This window comes from Cyprinus carpio, chromosome A22 (genome assembly GCF_018340385.1).
Source record: "Cyprinus carpio isolate SPL01 chromosome A22, ASM1834038v1, whole genome shotgun sequence".
NCBI lineage: Eukaryota > Metazoa > Chordata > Actinopteri > Cypriniformes > Cyprinidae > Cyprinus > Cyprinus carpio.
Genome location: NC_056593.1, coordinates 20,772,824 through 20,795,219, shown reverse-complemented (window position 1 = coordinate 20,795,219; position 22,396 = coordinate 20,772,824). Strand labels below are relative to the sequence as shown.

Here is a 22,396-nt window from a genome sequence, read left to right as displayed (position 1 = left end):
TCTACAAGAATGCATTATTTAATCGCTGTTTTTTTGTCTTCGCCATTAAAATACATCTCAATGCTTTCCAAAACAAAACAAAAAGAACAAGAAACAAAAAGTCTTGAAATGTGTCTTGCTTCTCTCAATATAAGTACAGCACACAGCAGACATTTTGCTTTTGCATGTCAGTGATTTGTGATGTGATGAGAAGACTTTTAACTGCTTGGAAAGAAAAAACATTTTTTTGCTTGATTTTTAATATAAAAGAGTAACTTCGAAACTCAGGAAAACTATCACAGAGGAGCAAGAGAGGAGTGGAGGAAAGAGAAAAAGAGTCCGAGATGGAGCGCGGCCATTGGCACAGAGTTATTGAACCAAAATCATGCAAGTTATGTTCCAAAACTGCTTCCATTAAAAACACAATGACAATAGCACCTTACCCAAATACAGTCATACATACACATACACACACTCAAATCCAGTTATGAGAGAATATACCATCAGACACGTTGAATGTGACAAAAGCAGCTCCGTTTAGTTCCCGGACACCTTTGTCAGTTAGTAGCAGGTAGGAACTTTAATAAACAGGGTTCATATACATCAGGATCTGTCATATAAGAAAAATTATGATGTCTGTCATCAGCATGTTATATTACATGGAGCTCTTGTAATTGAGAGGGTTTGTGAAATTAGGAATGAAACAAAACCACACCGTTTCCCATAGTGCAGTATATAAGCACTGAAACTAGTCTAGATACAGATTTTTGGTAAAACCATCCTCTATTGGCTTCTTAACCCATCAAACATGCTACTATTTAGCATATTTTAGGTCTTTCTTGTTTGACGTGGGGAAAACTAATCAGAGCAGCCCAGAACATAAGGCAAGAACCATTTAAAATCTCAAGGCAAATAATCATGGGTTGGTCATCTGTCTCTGCCAGGCTGTAAACATTTGCCCGTAAGATCAGCCTTAGTGTTAATCAGACTGGCAGGCTCTGATGAAACGGGCACAGACACATGGAGTCTGTGGTGGGGTCTTTCATCAAGCCTACGCTCAAGAAAAAGAGTTGAAGGCTAAATAATGTGGAAGACAAACCGACAGCTTCAGGAAGTACAATGTATCCGGCCTACCGCATAGCACTAACGTGAATTACCACCGTGGTTCAAGATCTCATTTGAAAACGCCCCCGGAAATTCAGGAATTCTGAAAATATGATTGCGAGAAATGAACAAAACGCCTGGTGAGTGAGTTTTACAATGGGATGGCTTTGAGTATCGGTACTAACAGGTTCTCTTTGTGGTGGTGACAGAAAGGCTTAGCTTTAATATTAAAGAGATTTACTAGGGATCTGCCCGACATTGATGAGATGTTCAGCACATCTATTCATTTCTCTTAAACCAATTTCAATACACTTCCTCTGAATTTTTGTTTCCTTCTCATGACAGCGTTCCAAAATTTTCTTTAACATCTTTTATCTGTTTTTGAATGTCAGCGTTCAAATTTATATCAGATCTTTAAATAAATAAATCATTCCTTTTGGCCTATTGGGATATAATAAGTAATAATAAATAAACACAATAAATTGGTATTTCTTCACATATTATTGATTCATAAGTAATAATATATAACTGGAGCTCCTTCTCACAAGTCATTTCATGCATTAGTGCTCTACTGTGGAACACAACTGAAACGTTCATGTACAGAATGTGTGCATAATCCTTATACTCTCCCTTTGTTTTATACACATACACACACAGAGAAACACACACACTACAACATAATCATCCTGACACTACACACACTCACTCATTGTAGAGATGGTCAGTGATTTTTACACTGAAAAAAAAAAATATATATATATATATTTTTAAAATAAGTATTTTGTCATTTTCCTGAAAAAAAGAAAGAATATATTCTCAAAACAAGATGAAAATGTATTAAGCAAAATTGAATTAATTTGATTTTACAGTATATTATGTTTTAAAGCATAAACCTCAGTGTTTTGTTTAGATTTATGCTTGACAAGAATTTGACAAAGAAAAAACAACCTCTTAAAACAAGTCTTAATATATCGCGCAATTTTACTTCTCAAATTGATCTTGTTTTAAGAATGCTTCGTTTTTTTTTCTGAAAAAAAAAAGACAAACACTTTTTAAAAAATATATATATATATATATATTTTTTTTTTGCAGTGTAGTACAGATTATCACAGTCCTTCTCTTTTCTAACTTCTAAAGAATTCTGATATAATGGACTGATGACCAGCTAAATGTCAACTCATTGTGCAACAGAAACGAAACAGGGTGAGGGAAAACAACAGAAGAGAATAAAAGAAAACATCAATTGAAATTGAGAAAACACAGCTGAGAATCCTTTATTTGAAACTTATGAAAGCATCCTGAGTTCACCAGGTATATATTCACCAGGAGTCCTTTTATCATTTTAAACCTGGTGGACGAATGCAATTCCTTAAATCTGGTCCTGCGACATCCGTGATCTTTCGCCCTCGGCTGTGCCTCTCCCTCCTGTCCGTTTGAGGCATGTGCCCTTAAATAAAACACCTTCAATATGAAGATGGGGAATAAGCACACAATCACACGCACATATCGAACATCTGCTAGCAACTGGAGGGATTTCTGCACAATCGTGTCCACACGCTTCGTGAATTTTATATTCACTTCTAGTTTTTGTCTTTATATTCAAGTTATGTGTACTATTAGAGGAGTATCTCTTCCATAAGCAATGTCCATCCGGGAGAGTCCATCCCTCACAGTCAGTTTCGGGGAGATATGCATTATGGGAGGCTTTGGAGATTGGGCGAATCCCGTCCTGCATCGCTGTGAGGCATGCATGGGATATAGGCTTTCCTCTCCGTTCTTAAAAATAAGTACAAAATAATCTTATCTAATCCTGTCGGGTGTAAAATAATGCAGTCGTTACAGGAAAATGGAAAAGAAAAAGTTGTCCGAGGGCACTGCAAGCCAGTTTCATCTGATTAGTGGAGATGATCAGGCGTCTGGGGTCGTCTGTTAACAGTTCCTCCCCCATCTCAGACCTGGACGGGCAGCGTTTTGGTTCATTTGCAGTCTCATGTCTTGAATGCTGCCGAGAATCTTCTTTTGGTGGCCGGCTATGTTACACCTATCCGTAGCAGGGTCTCTGTAGAAAACAACAAGAAGAAAATCTTAGTGTCACTGCTAAACTAAATATCATAGTGGTTTCTAAAAGAGAGACGAGAATTGATGTTATTCAAGTGATAAACTCCCATGGGAACGTAGCCAGGTGAGCAAATCCGTTAGCAAATTGTCGCTAGGTTGAGCAAATAGAACAGCCCCACCCTTTGGCTACTGAACTGAGACAAGTATGTGGTGCAAAGCCAGTTCTCAAACTGGAGATAGGTCAAACGCTGGTCAATGATTTGCAAGGGTTTGTACCGAAGGCTACCAGATGTCAAATTTCACATAAAGAAAGTGCTATTAGTGTAACCACAGACATGACTTGGAATAATATTTCACTGCACAACAGACTGTAGAATGAGTGTGGTGTAAAGGTTACCACAGGCTTTATGATAAAACTGCTTCCTGTTGTTTCATTGGCTGAGGTAATCTAATCTCTTCATGAGGCTTTAGTTTACACAGCAACACATGCAGATAAAAGCTAGTGCAGACTCTTGTTGTTTCCTCTTTTTTTCACCTTCCGATAAGCATAAACCTTCAAGAGAACAAAAGAGGACGTTGTCGGGGAGCAAGCTGCCCCCAGTCTGTCTGCCCTTCTCATCTCTATCACAATCACATGATATTAGCAGAGAAATTCCATACAGTGGTAAAAAGGGTTTTCTCCCTTTTCCTCTGTTGGTAACATCAAGCCAACAATGGTTGGATAAGATGATAATAAATGGAACCCATTAGGAGAATAACCTAGTCATTAAGAGCACGAGAAAAACACCGACTGGTCCACCTGTCAAGTTGCCAATTGAAACAAATTAACCCCCCCTGCCTCCATCGTTTATTACATTTTAATGGGCGTGATGAATTTATATATTTTGTCTTTATTAGTGTACTTTGATCCCAACTGCTCTCTTCACATCTGTCTAGACATTTAACATAGCGACAAATCATGGATTTTCTCTTCTGGACAGTGACCTTTGTGAGATTCTTTGTTCATGACATTTTCTGAGGATGAAATGTTACAATTGAATTAAAGCGAGATGAGGAAATCCGCTCTATTACCAACCCCGTTCTGATCACTAAAATATTGAATTTCCTGTTCAAGACTTACTGTCTCTTTAATTCCCTATTGAAGTACTTTTTAAGGTTTGGTTTGTTTCACTTGGTCCAAATTAGAGTTCAACTTCACTCAACTGGCTCAAGTCCGTGCCACAAGTACTATTATGAAATTATTACCCCCTTTTAGAAGTCGCATAAATGCACAGTGCATTCAATTTGAACTAATGTGAGACCACCAAAACAAAGACAAGCAATCCAACAAATGAACCAGACACTCACTCTGCAGTCATTTGGGCCACCAAGTCAAAAGAAGCAAAGCCAGCATTAAGGAAGTTGTCTCGGTAGCGGCTCATCTTGATGGCGTCCAGCCAGTCGCCCACAGTGGTGAAGGTGGTGTAGTCAGGCACACAGCGGTCGAGGAGCGGCTGGGAGGCCCTACAGAGAAAGAGAGGAGTGGAGATAAAAAGAGAGAGAGAGAGGGTTAGGTCACGCCAGGCCTCCACCACCGAAACCTCACCCCCAAACCCCCCCACAACCACCACCACCACCTCTCCTGTCCTGTAGGGCCTGAACCTGCCACTGGGCTTACTGGCTGGAGACGTGCAGGGGCCCACCAGAAAAGAACTGCAATGATGCTGTGGGTGTGGGTCCGTATGAAGCAGCAAATGTTTGGACTTAGGCTGTGTTGCCTGGCATGACAAGTTCTAATTCTACATTAATTTGTATTATATTTCTCAATATTTCTTTGAAATCACTGTTTGCTTATGCATGACATGATTTATCCAAGTAGGACAAGTAGGTCGACCACCTCCTTTATCGGTCCAGGAGCAACATTTCTTTTAGTTAAATCATGTTTGCCTGTATTTACCTGCGTAGATTCTTCTTGAACTATCGTGCAACTAAATTTAATGTCATGAATAAAAGCTGCCAGTTTAAATTAGATCAGACAAAACCAACAGAGACCAGACATGATCTATGACCAGACTGGGGTCTTCATAACTAACAGTGAGGTCTGGACTGTGGGGATAGGGAGGCAAAGTTTGAGAGCAAAGGCACTTCTGTCTGCAAGCTCTCTGTTCTGAACCTAGCTGTCTTTTGATGGCATTAGATTAATTAACAATTAAAGCATAAGAAAAAAAAAAGTTAATAATAAAGGAACAGAGGCTCTATTGAGGACAAGGTCTGTAGATGGATGAGAAGAGTGGTTTTTAATAAGCTCCTGCCTTTAGGGCTGAAGGTTGTGGTCATTAACCTGGAAGGCAGCTTTTCTTAATGGGGCATTGTTAGAGCTGGCCTGGATCTCACATCTTAGGGATGTTGACTTTAAGTGCAAGGCGGGGTAACTGTATGAGGAAACCAAAAGAACAAATGTCTGTGCATAACTAAACTACCCTGAACTCAGCATTGAGAGCAACTATTAACTAATTAAACTGTCCTAAGTTTAGTTAAGGAATTGATCACTGAAGATAGTACACAGAGCATCAAATGTTGCAACAACAGGAGCCCATCTTTCAGTCTTTCATTAGGCTCAGCAGGCAGGCCACCTCTCCATTGGCCCTTTTAAAATCTCGTTACTTGCTAATTAAAAACCATTCCCATCTCAGAATTACATTAACTAATTATTCTTCACTTATCCTCTGATCATTGCAGCGTAGACAAAGTGTCTCCCACAGTTTCCTCGTTGTTAGAGGCCCTCCCCCAGGACCTACAGCCTAAAGGCAGGCACCCCGAGGTGGGTCAAAACCCGCCTACAGCTTCTGGCTAACAATTACTGTGTGTCTTGCTAAAACAGATTCTGTGCAAAAATGCTGATCAACAAGTAAAATGCTGTTATATATAGAGACAGGCATCTGGAAGGAAGCTTATGCCATTAAAATATCTCAAATTGAAAAGCCTAGACCGGAGCTAGCATTTCAGGCAAAACAATCGATAGCCCTGTGATGGTGCAATTAAACGTTTTACTGACTAAAGGTCATCCTGATTTCCATAACATTAGAGTTTCTCAGCTTACAATATTTTTTGTCAACTGAAAATAAGCTGAAATCAATAGGCTATTAATATAAATGCCTCTGTAACTTTGACCTAATTCTAAATTTGAAATGAGATAAGCAATTTAGAAGTCTTTAATACTACTTGGTTAGTTAAGGAGATAAGAACCATGGAAACATGTTAACTAGCATGCTAATATGTCCATGTGTGCCCTTACCCAGAATGTGTGCTGGTGACCACCTTAAGGCTGGCGGCATTGCGAATAAGTTTTGTCTAAGGTATTGACGATCTTGGGAGAACTTGGGTCTCAAGTTTCTTTCTTTTACCCAGCAGTCTAGCATGAGTTGATGCAAGGCAGTAGGGCAATCCATAGGTGGGGGCAGTCGGTAGTCCTGCTCGACAGCGTTGATTACCTGTTGATGGACAAATATAGTTGGTGTTAGTTTATGCTCACATTAAGCTGAACAGAGGCAAAGTAGAGAGGAAACTTACATCTTGGTTGCTCATGTCCCAGTATGGCGCTCGCCATACGACATCACCTCCCACATCACAATGCCATAGCTCCAGACGTCACTGGCTGAGGTGAACTTCCTATAAGCAATAGCCTCTGGTGCTGTCCAGCGAATAGGGATCTTTCCTCCCTACAGATGCAAGATCATACAATGTTTGTTTTTTTTGTTCTGTTTTCAACTTGGGATCTGGACACTTTTAATTTCTATAAAAAAATATTAATGGATAAAGACTTGAATGCTGACCAATGAGCTGGTGTAGGTGGGGTCAGTGGGATCATCCTCCAAGAAACGAGAAAGGCCAAAATCGGACACCTTACACACCAGGTTGCTGTTGACCAGAATGTTACGGGCTGCCAAATCACGGTGCACATAGTTCATGTCGGAGAGATATTTCATCCCAGATGCAATGCCTCTCAACATACCGACAAGCTGGATGACTGTGAACTGTCCATCATTGAGCTGTTGGAGAGAGTGGGAAAAATCACAGACCCATTTATAACAGAAATGTCCGCTGTCTACGTGTTTTTAACTTTCCAGGATGTGACTCATCAGTCAGATGATTCATATCTCAAAGTCACAGCTAGCAGCTTCACTATTTGTCACCACTATTTAGAAAAGTTAGGATGTTTTTCAAGGGGACAGGTGAGAACATCTCTTTTTTATTAGAAAACTAATGTGGGACTAAATCTTGCAAGACTGCAACAATTATGGTATTCACATATGGTATGGTATACACACTTTTTAAATATTACTGCACATAGATGTCCAACAAGACATGGTATACAAAGTATATATATATATATATATTATATATATATATATAATATATGTATAATAATATATATATATTATATATATATATATATAAAAACATTAATTAGATGGTAGTAAGCATCTCTAACCCGAAGAAAGGAATCAAGTGCTCCGTTCTCCATGAACTCAGTGACAATCATGACTGGCCGACTCTTCGTCACCACTCCTTCAAGGCGGATAATATTAGGATGATCAAACTGGCCCATGATGCTGGCTTCACTCAGGAAATCTCTTCTTTGGCGTTCCGTGTAGCCTGCCTTCAGAGTCTTGATGGCCACAATGATCTCACGCCGTCCAGGGAGTTTCAGACGGCCACGGCACACTTCTCCAAACTCTCCTACATAGGTAATGGACAGACAAGAGAGAGAGGAAGAAAAGATGTAGTGGAGAGAGGAGAGGGAAGAGTGGAGGAGTGTGGGAGAGAAAGGGGAGAGGGACAGTTACTGGTTAGCATAAAGGACCCAGGGGGGAGCGGGGGGAGACAGCAAGAGAAGCCATGGCTAAAGGTGATGCTATTGGAGTGTATACAGGGGGATAAGGGAAGGGTGAGGGAAGGAAGGAATGCTTCAACAGGAAAAGCTCTTAAAGGCTTGTTGGGAGTTAGGGTACTGAAAAGGAAATGGGAAAAGTAAAGCAAAAGTGGAAAGGGTAAAGGGTGGGTTCAGAGAATGCTAGGGTCTGGAGGGAGTGAGGGTAGGAATGTGGGAAGTAGGTGGGGACAGAAGCTTGGGAGGATTGGATGGCTTGCGTCTGCAGTCTAGGGCAATGTGTAAGCAAGTGCAAGAGAAACAGAGGGGTCAGGGAGGGACATGGTAGGGGTTCATCACTTTAGACAAAGCTAGGAAAAAACAGGTTCAGGTAGCAGCGTTAGATGTTAAAAGCCTTGTTTGTTGGAGTCTGACATGGGGCTCCTCAATTCATTACAACATGGCTGCATGTCTTACTGAACTAGAATCTTACTTTTTTTTTTTTTTTTGGCTCTAACATTAATGTTAACATTTAGAAAATGTACAAAACAAAGGGGAGTGGTCTTAAAGGCAGGAAGGAAGTTTAACAGGTCATAAGGTCAAGAGGATATTTAATTGTCATCAGGCTCAGGACAAGCTTGGTAAGTTAGCAGGAATGGTAGCTCTATAGTTAGCTCTGAAGATAACCTCAGAAGCTCCATTTTGTAAGTAAAGCTGTTAGAGACGTTGGTAAGGTGCTAAGGGTTTATATTTTGGAGCGGGATGAGTTGATTGAAGTACCGCTTGGTGTGAAGTCCTCTAAAGGTATGGCCTGGGTGTGCCTAGCTGTCGTCCCCCTGTTGCTCAGGAGCATTTGTGTTGTTGGTTACCTGCGCCAATGACTTTCCTCGATTTTCACACAGGAAACGTCAATCTCTTTGGCAAACTCGCGGATGGCCTCATTCGGGTCCTCGTAGGTGAATGGGTCAATGTAGACCTTCATCCCTGGTGTGACTATAGGGGATTCAATAGTGCAAATAGCCGTATGAATCACACTGCCATAATACACAATATTTATAGCATTGTTAGTCATCAGAATGCAAGTAAACTCTTTAGAGACTTACTGTATTGTTGCAGTTTTTCTGTGTATTCTGATTCTGAGCCATTGCGTTGTTTCCTGTGAACCAAAGACAATACAGTCAGTTACAAAAGGTTGATGACTTTCTATCTAAATGTAGGAAAACAAGCATTTGAAAAAGACCTGTTTTTTTTTCCCTGCCAGCCCCTTTAGGGACATAAATTGAGGTCGATTACAGAAAGAGAATGATATGAAAAATTAAGAGAAAAATCAGAATCACCCTAAAGAGACCCTTGTCACTACACATAGCAGCACTTGGTTGTCTTGCTCCCGTTCCATGCTAAGGAATCTTTACAGCCACATTGTTTAATTCACTCCTGTCTCTTATTTCCTTCCTTCACACTTTTTTTTTTTCCACTCAGTCCATTAAATGCAATGCAATTTCAACAAACCCAACCCCTTTTTCTAGTACATGTTAATGCAATCCCTTTGTTGTCTAACTAGTAACCAGGCCAATAATACCCGCTGGTGATTTGTATCTCATTTCCAATTCAAATTCAGTTCCGGAATATGCCAAGGCCTACATTTTTTTTTTTCAGTCACAGACAAGTTAAGATACTGAGAAAAACTGTGCTGATTAGAACGAAAGAGAGTGCAAATTTAGAATTTTGCATGATAAAGCTTTAAATACACAGCTGCTTTGCTCTCAACTGTGGAAATGGTAAGGTGGCCACAGAAGGGAAAGTGCCAGTGCCAACGATCATCGGGACACTGTGGAATTCCAATGTAGGGCACATGTACATTTGAGACCACTGGCTACAGTTTACTAAGTACAAGAACCAAAATAACTGACAACCCAGAATGAATCTGCTTCTCAAACTGCATTCATTAATTGTCATATAGGTTTAAAGTAAGCATTATTGGCAACTAAATTGCATATGCACATTGTGTTGTTTCATAGGTATACTTTGACTTCTAATTTTTTCTTCTACTCTTGGTGTGATCCATTTATAAATACATTTACTGAATGTTATTAAGGTACATTAAAAATCAAACCATTTACCTGAGACAGACAATAGCAATAACCACAACAACAATGATGAAGACCAGCCCTGCTGTCAGAGAACCCACAATGAGAGGTAACTGCTCCTGTAGAGTCTTGTCTGCATCGGCTGTGTGAGAGGCACAGAGAGATATCATGGGATGTATTCAAGTGCTTGATATTCTTTAAAAGAAAGTTGTTTTTTTTACGTGATAATATAGGAATATACGTCGTTTTACATACCCTGGTGGTTGGTGCTAAAGTCAGTAGGGCTGCTGTAGCGGCCATATCCTGCCACCGTTCGGGCTCGAACCTGCACAACATACGGCGTACCTGGCTTCAAACCCTCAATGCGTGCTGAGCTACGCTGGGCTGTCATGGTGTGGGGCAATAGCTTCTCCCTGGTCCTGTGGGAACAGTGATAAAACAAGTCATATAAAACCAGCCAGTACCCAAAAGCAAGCGTCTGGCAGCTCTGGTTTAATCTGTCAGTACAACACATCAAACACAAAGCAGATATGCCTGGCCCTTTCTTTTCCTCTATGCAAATCCTCCTGCCTCCATCCCTGCCAAGCTCCAACTGATTGCGGTATCAGCGTTCAAAAGAGGGGATGAATCAAGGAAGGAGTTAGGGAAGAGTGTTGGGATACGAGAGAGAGGAAGGGTTGATGCTGTTGTCAGGATGAATGATTATGTATAGAGCAGAGGATGACAGTGGTGGAATTGTGATTGAATGCCCTTCGCTTCATTGACTTTTACACTGGCTCTTACCTTCTCATGGTATTTAATCTCATAATCCAAGATGATGCCATTTGGTTTTTTCAGGGGGGAGCCAGGAAAGACTCATGGTGTTGGCTGAGGCCCCCATCAGGTGGACGGTAGGAACTGCAGAGGGAGCTGTGTGGGGATAATGAGAGAAATCCTATTTTAATGAAAGCTGAAATTCTATTTTTTCCCATTTAGAGCATGTTCACATTCAGGATTACCAAAAAGCTGCTTTGATGTGTAAGCATTCAGACAGCTTTTAGTCTTGGGCCCTTTCGGGGCCCCAGCCTCTCAACTACACAGACAGATTGGATTCTAAAGTCTCTTGTGAAAAGCACCATGGCAGACAAACCGGAAGGCTTAGTATCTGGCAGATCCAGTCCACACAACCTACACACACATGCAAATATATTTATGGCTGCACACACCCTCTGTCCATTCCCTAAGCTCTTTCTTTCCCAAATGACTGTAATGGGAAAAAGATGTATTATTTAAATTGTAAAGTATTTATACATAATGTTAGTTTAAGTTGTGCTTCTGTAATTTATGCAGATTTTAATATTTTTTATTGTAATACTGTAAAATTACTAATGAGAACCTGCAGTAGCTCTCAACATCCCCTACTTTCTTGCCTCTGTCTCTGTCTTTCTTTCCCTCACTCTTTTTAATCCCCAGGTCTGGTTCTTTGATTATTTCCCTAGTAGCTCTTTATTGTTCTGTCTGTCTCTTTGTCCACCTCCCCCAAAAGCTCACTCTCCCCCAACCCAACACTATCAACCTCCTAACCCAGGCCTTGCTCAGAAAAGCCTCACCCTAAAGACAATGCTCCCTGGGCAGCTAGCTTGCTTACTCTCACCCAAGGATTAAGGGGCCTCATCTTGAGGAAGCAGTGGAAGTAACCATGACATCTCTTGAGCTGATGGCCCATATTTATTTTTTGTCTTAAAATGCAGATGAATATTCAAGCACAGTCCTGGGAGATAATCTGATCACAGACCCTCCTGAAGTTTTGGAACCATGGGGGTGGGTGGCTTTGTGGGTGTGCATGTCACCCTGGGATTGACTCACATGCAACAACAGCCTGGGTTATTTGACAATGCCTGAAGTCAATCCCTGAGAGCAAACAGAGGCATTCTTGAAGCTGGGTGTTAGCATAGAGTGCTAAGATGAGGGGGGTTGAGCGTATGCATACAACTGATGGCTATCCTGAGAAGTCCAGTGTCAATTCAACACTTGAAATCACACAATAAGAGACAGTTTTCACAAGGTTAACACATCTCCACATCTCACTAACCCAGCACACTCTAGCCTAGAGTCGATTAGCTTTGCTACCGAGCCTCATAGCACAGCTCTCTGGCATCGATGCATTCTGTGGGCTGAGCTCTTTGGGTAGAGTGTTGTGGGTTGGAAATATCTTAAGAGAGGCCATTACACTTCATTTTTTCAAGCTAGAGCAAGTGAAGAGAAACCTTTATGGACACATATGGAAGAGCATATTTGTAACCTGTAGAAAAATCTTAAGATGGAATCTGTGTTTTGGAATATGATAGCTGATCAAGCTGGTCGGGGCTGGTTATTAAAACGAATCAGTTGGTGGCTGTTCAAGGTAGATTTTGGACCATGGAAGATGTCTGATTGATAACCATCTTGAAATCAAAAAGAAATCACTGAACTCACCAGCCTGGTTGGTGGTAATGTTAACGGAGGCAAACTGGGGTGCATAGGGACTCTTGTTGGAGACTCCATTGACGGCCTGAATCTCAAAGCTGTACTGGGTGTGAGCCTGAAGGTTTCTGACCGTCACATGTCTCTCAGTAAGCCCAAGGTGGCGGGGGGGGAGATATCCACGTTGTCATCACATCGTGTGCAGGTTCCACGTTCAGGCAGGCATTTCTTGCAAATGACATTGTAGAGAAGGTCCTCCCTTCCACCTTGGTCACGTGGCTCGCTCCACTCAAGTACAAGTGACGTCTCATTTACACTGGAGATGACACTGCGTGGAGCTGAGGGTACGGCTGCAAAAAGCAAATATTTTTGTCATGTTGTTTCCCTGAGGTAAGTGTTAATAAACCTGTCAAAAAGGCCAGCCTAAGGTGGTTTTCTGGTCTTAGAAGGTTTATGCCTTGGTTAGTTGCTTACCCAACAGGTCCCTGAGCAAAGCAGGTGTTCAGCTAGTTTTAGGTCACAAAAACTGGTTAAAATTGACAAATTCCCTAAAACCCAACAAATCGACCAAACAAAGCAGTGCCTAAGCCGGGGAAACCAGCCTGGTAAGCAGCTAAGACCACAAGATCACATTAGGCTACTTTAAAATGTTTTTAAGCAGGAAATTGAAATAAAATTGGTCAAATGGGGCTTCACATACACTCAATGTGGATTAAGTGCTTTCATGTTAATCAAATTAAGCAAAAGCTTGTTTTTCCCACTTGTGCTGTTCATTTCAACATCAAAAATGGCTCGAAATAGCTGTGGTTCACTTGGGAAAACATTTTTTTTTTTTTTTTTCGCATGTATTTGTTCAGAGTGCTGACAATGAACACAACCAGAAAGGGAGCTAATATAAAACAGGAGAAAGGGAAACGTTTCGAAACAATCCCAGTATTCTTCTGTATGTTTGACGGAGGAATTGCTTTACATATGGATGAACATATGAATGTACATACGGTGTTTTGGATTAATGCGGCTTTTGAGAGCTGATAACATGGCAAATTCACAAACACTCCTTATGTTTAGAAAAGTTCATGGTGGGGGAAATGGCAGGTTTAGTCAAGAGCATTACTCACTGGTGCATCCTGAGTCAGGTGAATCATTGTCGGCCCGATAGTAGCCGGTCCTGCAGGAACAGATGCTGGCAGCTCCAGAACTTGTCCGACTGTTGGGCGGACATGGGGAGCAGAGCCCTTCACCCTGCTTGGACTTGAAGGTGCCTGGACTGCAAGCTAAAGAGAGAAAGAGTTTTTACTTTGACTGTCAGAGACAGAAACTCATAGCTGTGGACCGCAAAATTCACATCAAGTGTTCTTCTTTGCAACTCATTTTTCGGTGAATGCTTCCATCTAGGCATGTGACAACTTTTCATTGCATTCACCAACAGAATCAATAGCAATTTCCCGTTTGCTATTTGCATTTTGTGAGCTCTGCTTGCCTTAATCTAGTTTCTTACTTTAGTTTTCCTTGCCCACAGTATGCAGTCTAATCCTTTCCATCTTGACATTGTAAAATACGAAGGCACACAGGTTCTTGCTTACGTATTTGTTTGCCACTGTTAATTTGCTGTTGTTTTCCTTAAGGGAAATAACCCCCTCATGACTAGACGAGTTCCAACAACATACCCAGGCCTTGCATACACCCCATGTGCATATGCTAACCGTCAACTTGAATTACAAACACATGCCTGTTTGTTCCAAACAACAGCACTTTTCAAAATGAACTCTTTCAATCAATACTCATACACAGGGAATGTCAATGTTGTACTGCAGGAATTGTCCCTCTAAGATAAACAAAGCATATTAAAGACTACAAGGGAAAGTGTGAGCTGTTATCTTATGAATACAAAGATTTAGTGTGTCATTCACAGGTCTTTGGCCTTTGTGGAGCTTTGACACCATTAACGTAGATTGTGTACACATTGTATCACATCTACAATAAATGGAGAGGTGCTCTCCTGGCACACAATGCATATATGATCTTTCTGCTCAGAATGTCTATGTGATCAAGTAGTCATTTTTATGTTAAAGCATGCTGACAGTTCCCAGCCTTCCAAGCCATTTTATCAGTAAGGGTTAGAAGCAGCAAATAATGATCAGGCACTGTGTTTTTCTGAAAAAAAAAAAAAAAAAAAAAAAAAAAAAAAAGAATTGAACATCTGGTTTCTGGACTGATAGTGCACAAAGCAGAACGCAACACCGGTGATGTTCCTGAGGTCACTTTCCAAGTTCCCATTCTCAGAATGTGCCATATTGACACAAGGCTTCATTAGTTCAGGGATACTGTTAACTCGGTTAACCGGGGGGCTTATTTGTTTAACCATTAATCAGTGTAGGCCAGAGATAGGTAGTGAAGAAGGAACATAGAAAACAATTCACGTAGAGATAAAAATGAAAGAGTGTAGTTGTGAGTTTGGGTTTATCGCACATAACGTATCACTTTGGAGATTAATGAGTCCTCAGTGTTTTGCCTCGCATTTCAAATGTACATAAATCAACCAAAATCTTGGGAAGACAAATGAGACCATCTAGTTCTAGCCCCCATGAAAGACTGCTTGAAATTCCCCTTCAAAAAACTCGGGCTGTTTTCTGAAGGATTGAAAGCGCTGATTAATCGCTTCCAAGGAGGTAAGAAGTCAGCCCTTTCCTTTCATCCTCACCCTTCCTCTAGCAGCTCTCCTGACAGAGCGCGAGAGGGAGAGAAGAGGTGAAAGAAAGCAAAAGAAATGCAAATCATGTGGCTTTTTTCATGAGTTCTCTTACTTGCACACTCTCACCAGTACAGTCTATTGCTCGCACTCTATTGCCCAAACCTTCTTCACTCTCTCCCTCTCTCATTGAGAGGAGAATGACTTAAGGGAGTGATTAGAATTTGTTGTGAAATTGGAAGCGAAGAGAAAAGAACGGATAGGGGAAATATGGAACGCTAAGGAAAAAAAAAAAGGGGTCTTGTCGATTAATATTCATGTGAATGTCCTAACTGTGCTCTGTCAGAGTATTAATGAGACCAACGGCCTTCAGATGAAGGGCGAGCAAGAGAGAGGTGACAGAGGGATTTATCCCTCCTTTAGTTTCCGGTTGGCTTGATTAGAGAACATTTTTATCAGGGCACAGCAGCCAGGGCTTTCACCTTGAGCCACCACAAGCAAACAAATGCATTTTTAAATCTACATCAGGCAGCAGATTTCCAAGGACTGCCCACTTTCCCCTACGGGTATACACACGTTTGATATCAAGTTAACAGTAGTATAAAAGTCCTTCATTACGTTGACAACTACATACAATTTCTGGCAGAAAAAAAAAATGATAATAATAATAAATAAATAAATAATGCGAGTGGTGCAAAACTTGCTTCACTATGCTAAGGAGTTTTAAATGGTTGCCATGGCATTGCTATGGGATTCTTAACTTTTTAGGGTACTGTGTGGTTGCAATGGTTTTGTGGTGGATTGCCAAGGAGTTGCAATGCTTTTCCTAAGGCATTCTTTCTTGTTCTTCTTTTGTTGCATACTTTATGGTTGTTAGGTGGTTTCTTACCATCTCAAGTTAAAATGTGACTACCCCAAGTCATATTCAAGATATTCTAGTCCCTCCTAATGTAAACCTATGGGACTTTTCCCCACCTTTTTATCATCCAACAGCTAAAAATGTTGAGTAAATTGCTTAGTAGTAATGCAAATATATTTGTAAAATTAGCAGTATACACTAGGGTGGTTAAAACAGTATTCATGTCCATAGCACAAACTGTGTAGGGCAAATTACACACTACAGTTTAAGTTTTGCTAAATTTTCAACTCTCTGTATGAACATCACAACAGTTACGATTTACCTCAAACACCACAAATAATCCCTCTTTTCTCTATACACAAATAATCGGCTGTTCAGTTTAGTAGTTTTACTCAGTAGGTTCACTGCTCAGTTGGCTTTGGCTTCTAGTCTTTTTTTAATGCGCTGGAACCAACTGTCTCTTTGCGAAACTTTCACTTTTGGTGCCTTGACTGTAAACAGGGTTACTTTTTCTTTTCTCCATCTAATGCTCTTCATTAATGTTTCACTGCAGCCCTTGCCCTTGGTCCTCAAATGATTCCGGTCTCCTCTCACTCCCAGCTCTCCATTTGACCCTCGACCTCCCCCTGTCTGCCCTGCTCACTTTCACTGTGGCTATGTTTCACACACTGGCTTAATTCACCTCAGCCTGAAACCTGATATGTTTTTCATCAAATATACCCCTTTCTCTCAGCAAAATGTTCCACCCTGATAGATATACAGACTTTTTTTTTTTTTTTTTACTTATTAATTGCTTTGCTCTGCTTAAATTAAAGTCGAATAGCCAAATTTGCTGTTAGGTCAAACCGCCTCAATAAATAAAAAAAAAAAGAAAGAAAAAAAAATGCAGGAGATTTGTCTGTTTGGCTAAATGTGATACTGAGGAGATAAAACAAATTGCACAGTGAGAAAACACACACATGTATCAGCACTCACCTTGACACTGTGTGTCCTTAATTGCAGGCTCGACCCCAGCCATGCAAGTGCAGGAACCCACAGGAACCATCCACTCTCCATCTCCATTGCAGTAGAGTTTAAGAGGGACAGACACCTCCAGAGCATTAGGGTACACAAGTGCCAGGGGCAATGACTAGTGACGTGGCCTCGGCGCCTGTCGCTGTCTCTGGGAAGACGGCAAAATTGGCAATGGTTGTGGAACACTTCTTGTAGAAAACGCGGACAGAGATTAAAAGACATGCAGGCGCCCAGGTCCTGGAAAGCCAGATAGAAGCCAGCTTTGGAAAGTGGACCAAAGCTGCGAATCTTGGTGTTGACCCGACCAGACTCCAACATAGAGAAGCTCTCATCCGGAGCAATGGTGTCCACCTTAACATAAGGGTTCTCCATCCAAAAGGGACTGGTGGCGGTGGCAGAATCCGAGTCGGGACTCGTAGTGGAATAGATTGAAGGTCTCTTTTACATGATCCTGGAATGTTAGGAATACTGTTGCAATCTCGTACGGTGACTTCATCTCCACATAAACACGAGAGAACGTCCTTTCGAGGGATAAAGTCGCTGCGAAGCCAGTTGTTCTGGTTAAGCTCACGAATGTTGCACACTTGGTATGTTCGGATGGGGGTTCATGGCATCATCATAACCGCTGACTTCCTCCCACTAAGAAAAAAAAAAGAGAACACTAAGTCATAGATATAAAACAACATACAAGTTCACCTTCAGAATGAGCTAGCACATAATATATACTGCATTCCAGGATTCTTCTACAGAAGAGAAGACTCTTTTATCTAAAGTATGGTACGATACACTTTATTGTCAGTATTATAAATGAAACTGTTCTCATTTTTGATGTTATCCAAGGCTTTAGAAACTCTGAGGTGTTACGCTACAGAGGTATGGCAGGCAATAAATTGCTCCTTCTCAGCTCCAGGCCCACACACCGGAGCTAAGAAACAATATAACGCAGGGTGCAAGCTGAGAAAAGAGTGAGTGGGGTGGATGAAAGCGAGGGGAAATTAAATTTTGGGCTTTTTGGTTAGTGCCTTTTCAATTACACATTGTGTGTGATGTCATTAAGTGGGCAGCTGCACGCTGGTCTTTCATCTGTGTTCACCAGTTCAATGAGGAGACCTGCCTGGCAAATTAATCAAAATTACCGTGGAGTATCAGAACTACATCGAATAAAACGAATGGATGTTTCCCTCATACCTTGACTGTGGAGTAACTCTCTGCATCACTTCACAATCAATTACTATTCAATTAAACCATCATGATTTCACTGTATTCATACGATCAACAAGCTACACTCAATCTTCTACCAAAATGTATACATCTTTTGAAAAGAAAGGTGAGAGGTATCTTCAAGAGGTTGACTGCTGATGTGGTACTAAATGTTACATTGCGATTTGTGGTAACAGCATGTGACATGATAAGCATTATGTAGCAACTACTAATGATAGTACAGACTGTGGTCGAGTAAAAAAACTTTCTAGCAATCTTGGCATCTAATGATGGTTTTTACATCAACCTTGGCTTGTTTAAACAAGCAGCATATAGCAACAAGAAATGATTCACATTCAATTCAGTAAAGGAACAAATAGATTCACACTCAACCTCGGGAAAACCGTCCAACTTCTTTTGATTACAGCCCAGTTCAATTTCAGAGCAAGAATAAGCGATCCTAAAAGAGAACATGAGCTGTAGCCAAAACCGAAAACGAAAAATTGCACAGCATTGAGAGATTTGTTGAGAAAGTAGCGTAGTGTTTGTGTAGAGGTGAAGTGTTTAATTAACATAGAAATATGGATGTTGTGCGGACAGGCCATTCATTTCCTTGGGGGCCCCGGGGACCCAAAGCAGACAGGGCTTCCAGAAGATTCTGCTTTATCACTGTCTTTCTGAGCCAAGGGTGCTGAGATCAATAATAAGCATCAGGTCAATGCGACAGGAAAAAAAAAATGAAGTGTAAATGGGCATTTAGTTTAGTGGAATAAATTGCTGAGGGAGTGAAGACGGAAATGAGGAAGTGGCCCACACATGGGTGTCGACTACTCTAGGGATTAATGGTGCACCAAACATTCCTCCTTTTAAGATTAAGATGCCCATGATTTCTTTTGCAGCTGCATTTTCAGGGAAATAGCCCTAAGAGATTACTTTAAGTTATTTCTGCACTTACATGTTGATATGAGATAGTACTGTCTGAAAGTACTGAAAAAAATACGCACTTCGTGTTTCAAGGTGAAAATTTATGCTCATTAATTTTTCCCCTGCTGCATTTCCTTCAATGTTGTTGAAAGTAAAGTTAAATAAATAAATAAATAAAGTAAATAAAAAAGGTTAAATTAATTTACTTAAGATGCAGATGCTGCTTGTGGAATGATGGTTTATGTGGTTTATTTATGAATATATAAGTGCATTACAGTGTTTTTTTTTTTTTTTTTTTTTACTCGGTTTGTTTATCTTGGAAGAATTAGCAGGTCAGGTTCAAGCGACAGTGGGTCATTATGTTTATTTTTCCTTAATGGTGTTACAGTCTGTATATATCTGTGTTTATTTCTGGGGTTACAGGTGTCAAAACTAATGACTAATAGAGGATTTTTTTTTGTTTGTTTTTTCATGGCAGATTAAATGCAAAGAGAAAAATAACTGCTGTGTCAGACTGGGATTTATTCCAACTTTTTGCCCCTGTTTTTATTATCTGGGCCCAGTTCCCATTTTGGTTTTCTGGGTGCGACATACCATTGAACTCAGTGTCACACAAAATTAGAAATGAGTGTGCTGTAGGATAGAGAGATATGGAGGGTGCCAATTAAGCCAGTGGCTGGATCTCCCATAAAAAAAAAAAAAAAAAAAAAAAACACTGTCAAAATTACATTTAATCCCCAGCAGAAATAAGAAAATATATATTTAAAAAAAAAAAAAAATACCAAAAAATTATGACAAGGATGCAACACCCTCCCACACCTCACCCCAAATTGTCATAACTGCAATAAATAAATGAATAAATAAATATTATTTAATTCTATAGCATTTATCGTTTCATGGTAGTTTTTCTTGTATAGCACTTAATTTTTGCAAATTTTAAACAAAAACATACTATATATATATATATATATGTGTGTGTGTGTGGCGTGTGTGTGTGTGTGTGGTGTGTGTCGTCTATATATATATATAATATATATATATATATACATATATATATATATATATATATATATATATGTAATGTTATGCATCAAATCCATTGAGATTAATTTGATATAAAATAGTATTTTCACAAAACATCTTATTTTTCATTTTACTTTTGGTCTGAAATAACATTTTTTTTGCAGGATTCGCTCCAGAAGGAGGAATATTTCAATTTGAGATTGAAAAAAAGATGTTCCTGGAACACTGTGAAATTTAAAGCAAGGACACACTGGTACCACATTTCCCCCGTCTGTCCTAAAATACAGTGGGGTGGCATGGATGAAATGTATAGCAGTGTGGCGTGACAGAGAGCAGAAGGGAAAGAATTGGGCAATGTATGTTCTGAAAAGCAGCATCTGTTGGGGTGTAAAGGGGCTGTGCTTTGGCCCATTGTGCTGGTGAGTTTTAGTGCTTTAATGGGGGCGGGAGGGATATTTACAAGAATAATATATGGACGGGGAAGGTAAGATGCCAGTTGATTTGTGTCTTTGGGGCTGCTCTTGCGCCTCGGTGCATTGGTGCTAAGTTACTCGGAAGTAAAGGTTTTGGGGAGGGGTGACTGCAACAGCTGAAATGGTGTGGCTGGGGGCAGGAAGGGGGCAATTGACACAGGACCCTAACGTAAAGGATATAAGGAAGAGAGGTGAAGATCCAAAGAATTAGACAAATCCCAACAAAAGAAGTAAGAAAAGGCAGCAGTGTCTGGGTATTGTGAAAGATATACCAAGCAAAGGATACTTCAGCTGTGTCTGCCAAAAGCTTGTGGGCACAATTTCACTTTTGGAGATGAATGTAACACAGCTAGGGTGAAATCCAATTTGGGCATTGCCTTTATCTGATGGAACTCAGAGCTTCCTGTGTTTAACACACTATATTTGAACAAGACTGTAATTGTACCTTTTATAATACCTCTTGATTTAAAGGTCCTATAACTGCAGCATTTATGAGAGAATATCACGAAAACAGGCAGGAACATGTGCGAGTCATTTTCAACCCTCCAAGGAATGATTTCATATGGAGATAATAAGAAATGTTATTGATAACAGTGAGTTGATTTTGAGAGTTTGTATTTTAACATGATTTTCAAGACAATTAAGCACATTTTTAACTGTCATTACTGCAATGGAGACGTAATTTTCAATGGAGAAGAACTTTTCAGTAATGCAAAGTTTTTTTTTTTGTTGTTGTTTTTTTTTTTAATTATTATTATTATTATTGTTATTTTTATTATTTTTGTTATTTTTATTTTGGTAGTTAAAATTTTGGGTAAGATTTGTTTGTTTTTCATGAAAATAATGCCAAAATGACCATATAACAAACAAAAAAGGGGGGGAAAAAAAAAATACTACAAAAATGTTGCAACATAAAAAATAAAAAATTAAAAACAACAAAACAGAAATGAAAAACAAAAATAAAATGATGAAACAAAATAAATTCAAGATAAAACAACACAGAGACAACAAATAATAAATAATAAATTAAAAAATAAAATAAAATAAAATAAAATAAAATAAAATAAAATAAAATAAAATAAACGGACCAGTTAGTTTCTTTATTTTATGCTGAGGTCAAATGTGACCCGGAGAGAACCCTGTAAACTTTATTTGGACTGAAGCAGTGGATCATATAAGCATGATGGGCTCAGGTTAACCAAAGTCAAAACACACAAAAGGAATAACTCACCCCAGTTTCAGGATGTGAGGTCCATGCGCGAGTTCAGTGGGTGGCCCATTTGGTGTCCATCAGTGTTTCTGCAAAAAAAAATAAAAAATGAATATTAGCCTAATCAACAGACAAATAGGGAAAATACATGGAAATGGAAAAAACTTGTGGGAGGAAGTGATTTCACACTGTTCGGGATGAGCTAAGCAACACGCATCTGTCACTGTCCATGTTGTTAATAGGTATTAATGCATTGCGGTAAATTCATGGGTGCAGGAACGGAGAAACGCTATCATGCTAATCAACAGTGAAAAGACGGCAGAAAGGCGAAACAGCTTTGTGGGTGATCCAGAAGGCATTGTCAAAGATTTATGACAGCCCTCCTCTAATTAGATTTAATTAGCCTTGTATTTGCTGGGTGGGAAAGAAAAGCTAAGTGTTTTTGAAAGACAACCCGCTCCCCTACACACACACACACACACACA

At 40.0% G+C, this 22,396-nt stretch overlaps 1 pseudogene; it reads right to left on the bottom strand.

Moving 5' to 3' along the window:
• Window positions 1-2,822: 2,822 nt before the first annotated feature.
• Window positions 2,823-21,995, bottom strand: LOC122134930 (annotated as a pseudogene).
• Window positions 21,996-22,396: the final 401 nt, after the last annotated feature.